Here is a 5,161-nt window from a genome sequence, read left to right on the forward strand (position 1 = left end):
AGAGGAAATGAGGTGGCTTGGGTGGGAGGGGTGGCAGGGAGAGGGGTGGGAAGAAATGATCCTGCTTCACAGCCCCTGGGCCCCCTCGATTAGCCCCCCATAACTAAGGATGACATAGCTAGAAGGTCCTGGTCAGGGGTCACTTGAAGGAAGAGTTATGGTAAGGACAAACCAGGGGACACTTGGGCTGACTTTTCCATCCCCTCACTCCCTGCAGTCCTCAGTCTTGCTGGCATGCAGGAGGCAGGAAAGGGAGGAAGCCAGTGGCTTCCGTCTATTGAGGAGGTTTGGAGAGAAGACATTGTTCTAGGGTCTCCCCTCCTCCCAGTGCATACATACATTTTGTGGGCCTGTGTGACAGGACACAGTTATGTGGGACCCTGGAGCACAGTTCACGGATAACCAAAGGTCTTGGATCTGGGAATGTACACACTCAACAGCACATAATCTTAGGATCACAGGGAACCTTCAAGCCTGGTATGGTGCCGCGTGCCTGTAATCGTATTACTTGGGAGGCTGAGGCAGGAGGATTGACATGAATTTGAGGCTAGCCTGGGCTACATAGTGAGTTCAAGGCCAGACTGAGCCATATAACGAGACCCTGTCTCAAATAAATAAATAAATAGCGAGTCTGTGAATCTATCTTTCGTACCTCTCTTATTTTACACATGGGAAAATTGGGCTGTTTGACCCTAATGGGTACCCTCAGGTTATGGCAAGGTGAGGACTTAAACTTTGATTTGGTTCCTGGTTTTTTGGTGCTAGTTCTTTTGTAAGGTCACACATTAAGCAGACTCATGGGAACACAAGCAGTGTGTTGTGACATATATGGCCCTGAGCAGCTTCAGCTCATTTGTCTGCCTGCTGTCATGTGGGCTACATTGTGTGTATGTGCTGGGAGGAGTGGAGACCCTAGAACAATTGATTTTGCAGCAAATCCACATCTGTCAGAGGGCAGTGAGGCAGCAGAAGTCTGTCCAGGGAGAGCTGACCGCACCTGGAAACAGTCCCAGTCAGGCTTCCAAACCCCTTGCAACTTGCCTGTGCTGTGTTCCCCACTCATCTCTCATTGGCAGTTCCCAGAATAGCATATGCCCTGCAGCTATGGAATGCCACAGAGAAGGCATTCCAGGCAGCAGAGGGATGGGTGGTTAAAGTTGCACACCTGGCCTCACCCAATTCTGCCTTGAGAAAATGGTCCAGAAGGGAAGGGCTGGGATCTGGTACCAGTTTAGGTGACCTAGAAATCTAAGTCTTCCCTCTGGGGCTGGAACATCTTCCAGAGTCTGTTGTGAGTAAAAGATCTGTAGATCTACCAGGCCCAACTTCATTTTCCTGGGGAAGCGGGGTCCCTGCAGTTGATCTACCTGATTAGGCCCCCCTTCTGAAGGTCCCTAAAAAGTCTCAGGAGAGGCTTTGACTCCTGGAGACACATTAAAAAAGACTGATGAAGACCTTCCCACCCTATGCATATTCTCCTTCCTACTTGTGAGGCTGGAAAGAGCTTTCTCTAGACTCAGGGTAAGAGTGGGAGTGGATGAGTGATCAATGCCTTAGACTTAGCTCATCTTGGCCCAGAGTCACTAAACTTCAGATGAGAAAAAAGCTGGAAAATGTGGGGACCACTTATGTGGTAGGATGGTAGGCAAAATACACTCATGTGGAACTTGCCTTTGATTCCAGAAAACCTGATGTCTCAGTGTCATTTTGCAAATGTATAGAGAACACAGGGGCAGAGCTTGTTCTTCTTGAAGATGATGCAGATACTGACACAAGTGTTTTGTCTGAATGGAGAAGTCTGAGACACTGTGACACTGACACATGCAAGACCCCGGGCCTACCTGTCAAGCCTCCTTTTAGCTGGGAAACAAAACCTATCAGTAATGACCCATAGATAAGGAAAAGGCAGATGTTGCAGTCTGTACACAAGAATCCCTATTACAAGGCAGTGTTTTATATACATAAAAGTACTTTTTACATGTGTTTATGTTACAAGGAATTTTAATAGCATCAGTTTACAAACAGCATATGCCAAATGAAAAAATCATTACTCAAACAAATGTTGAGTAGGTTGTGTGTACATCTGCTGTTACAATAGGAACACAATGCATTGACTCCTTCTTAGTCACTGGAAAATTATAGGCTGAAGCAAATATTAATTCAAATATGTAATTCTACATCTAGTAATGCTAGCCCTGTGACCCAAAGAAGTGAAACTGATGATAGAACTAAACTAAAGGTAATTTATATTAAAAATAATAAAAAGCAAAAATAGGTGCTTGACATAGCCACTTTCCTCAAAACAGTAGAAATTCCACATGAGGGTATGTGGGCATAAGCAGATGCCAGAGGCCCAGGGCAGCCAGGCTTCTCGGTGGAACATGATAGCTGAGGTTGAAGTAAAGCCTATATTCAATTTTAGTTTCCAAATGCTAATTTTAATGACCTTTATTTACAAGTTGTACAATATTTAAGTAGCACATAGTTGGACTTAAAGAAAAGTCAATTAAATTACATATCATTTCCCCATTCCAGCGAAAAAAGGACTTCTGGGTTTGAAACAGTCCAAGATTCATCCAGGCATCCTCATGCTCTACAGTGAGCTACGGAGCTGAGTAGATCAGTGTTTGCCTGATGGCATTGACTGTTCTGAGTAGTCTGAGAACTGTTGGGTGCTTTCCATAGCTACGGGGTGGTTAGGGTCAGACTAACAGAAACAAGATGGGGACAGAGCTGCCGCTTCATAGGAGTCCATTCAGGTGTGCATGCCAAATCCCGTGACATGATCATAAGAAGGGCAGATGCCAGGCGCTGGAGTACACTGCGTACACTGCATAAGAAGAAGAGATTGTTTCATGGCACAAACCTGAAGACATGAAGCTTTGAGGCATTTGAGGTTTTACCTGGTGATCCAGGCTAGCAAGGATATGAAACTAGAAGAGAGAGATATGGGCCTGAACTTTAAAATACTTCTCTTGGAGAAGAATTTCTCCTCTTGGATTCAGTTATGGGAAGAGTAAGAAATACCTGCTTTAAGGCTAATGCTGGGAAAGGTGGGGAAAACACTTTAATAAAAGATGTCAAATAACACTGACCCCGTTGTGGTCCCCCTGTGCATCCTGATAGGTAACTTCTTCCACATACCAGTTCTTGTAGGGATTCTTTAACCTGGTCTGTATAATTCTGCTGATCACGTATTTAGATGTAGTAACAAGGTCAAATTGTAAAAGTCTCTGGATGCTTATTTTAAGCCTGTGGCTTTGTTTCTGTGACAACTTTCAGACTAGTATAAGACCATGGGTCATATTTTGAGTAGTAGTAATCTAGTGGGATAACAGACAGTGGATTGGGATGACAGACAGCTGAAATCACAGTTACGTCCTGATTTGTTTTTGGAGAGATCAAGCATTTCTGGGTTGTGACAGTCTATAGTGTGGCAGAAAGCTAGGCAGTGAAGATCACAGGAGACAAAGAAATCTAGTGTTGGGGCTGGGGATTTAGCTCAGCGGCATAAGCGCCTGCCTTGCAAGCAGGCGGTCGTGAGTTCGATCCCCGGTACCGATAAAAATGAAAAAGACAAAAAAAAAAAAAAAAAAAAAAAAAAAACCCAGAAATCTAGTGTTTGGGAGGGTCATCTATAAGGATATGGTGCTTTTTTTCCCCCTCTCTGCTATTTACAGCATATCTTTACCTAGACACAAGCATAGAAGGAATATAGTAGGGAACTCTACTGGACATTTCCAACACAGGTCTTTTTGACTTGGGCACACTGTTTGTGACAACGCATCAACATTCTTTAACTATCTTAAGATGGAATTCTGTCTTTCCAACAGAGCGATTTCCAACTTTCTTGGGACCGTGAGGGAAAAGATAGGCCTCTTCTAAAATGATGGGAGTGTATTAGGGTGATGGTGCTGGCCTCTTTTGTCAGTGTGTGACCAACGTATGTTCTACTGGACTTCTGATCACTCAGAAGGCCCCAGACCTTGGGACATCTGTGCACTTGCTTACTTGGGGCCGGGACTGTTTTTCTGCATGTGGGATCACCCGCTCCCTCATACAGCCCCACTCCCACCCCCTTCCATCTGACTTTACTACTGTCCTTCCTCAGTGACCGGAGGCTGGGGAGAGGGTGGAGGAATGGGAAACTGCCATTGTGCCGGGGAGTAAGCAGAGGGGTGAGCGACGGTGGTGGTGCTGGGGAAAATATCCCTTTCCCTCCCCCAGGTTCAAATCAAGGGGTTGCTTCACATTTCACTCTGATGCTTGTGTGGAAGTCAGGAATGAGACTGATGGTGCCTAACCCAGCTTAATTAGTTTCTGGGCAGTGGGACAATGAGAGTTAAGCAATGACTGTTACTGCATCTGGCCACCACCCACAGTTCATCTCGTCCTCCTGAGCTCAAAGGCACAATGCTTTTTTAAAAGATTAAATGATTTTATTTTCAGATTTGTAGAAAAATTGGAAAGATAACACGGAGGATTCACATATACCCAGCACCCGGGTTCCCCTAGAGTTAACACCTTACATTTGTGTGATATATTTGCTATAATTAATGAAACAATATTTAGACACTATTGTTGAATTTTTTTTAGATTTCCTCAGTTTCTCCCCATGGCTCTTTTTTGTTCCAAGATTCCATCTGTGGTACATTATATATAGTTTTGTCACATCTCCTTAGCTCCCTTTGGCAGTGAATTTCTTAGAATTTTCTTGCTTTGATGACCTTGACAATTTTAAGGAGTTCTGATCAATTGTTTTCCCTGGTATTAGGGACTGAACTCAGCTCTGAGCTACAGTCCTAGAATATTTTATTTTATTTTTTATTTATTTTATTTTCTAGACAAAGTCTCAGCAAGTTGGTCAGTTACCCAGGCACAGCTTGTACTTGTGATCCTCCTGCTTCAGTCTCCCAAAGTGCTGAGATTAGAAGCATGTGCCTCCGTGCTTGGTTTGGTGAAATATTTCTTTTATAGGATGTTTCTCTACTGGAAATTTCCTGATTTCTTTTGTGATAATTTTACCTAGGGCTATAAGTTTTTGGGAGGAAGATCACAGAAGTAACATTATATTTGCATTACATCGTATCAAAGGCATGTTATATAAACACAACCTATCACTGATTTTAACTTTAATCCCCTGGCTGAGGTGGTATTTGTC

This window comes from Cavia porcellus, unplaced genomic scaffold (genome assembly GCF_034190915.1).
Source record: "Cavia porcellus strain 051 isolate PalLab524CR breed Dunkin Hartley unplaced genomic scaffold, mCavPor4.1 scaffold_25, whole genome shotgun sequence".
In the NCBI taxonomy this organism is placed as follows: Eukaryota; Metazoa; Chordata; class Mammalia; order Rodentia; family Caviidae; genus Cavia; species Cavia porcellus.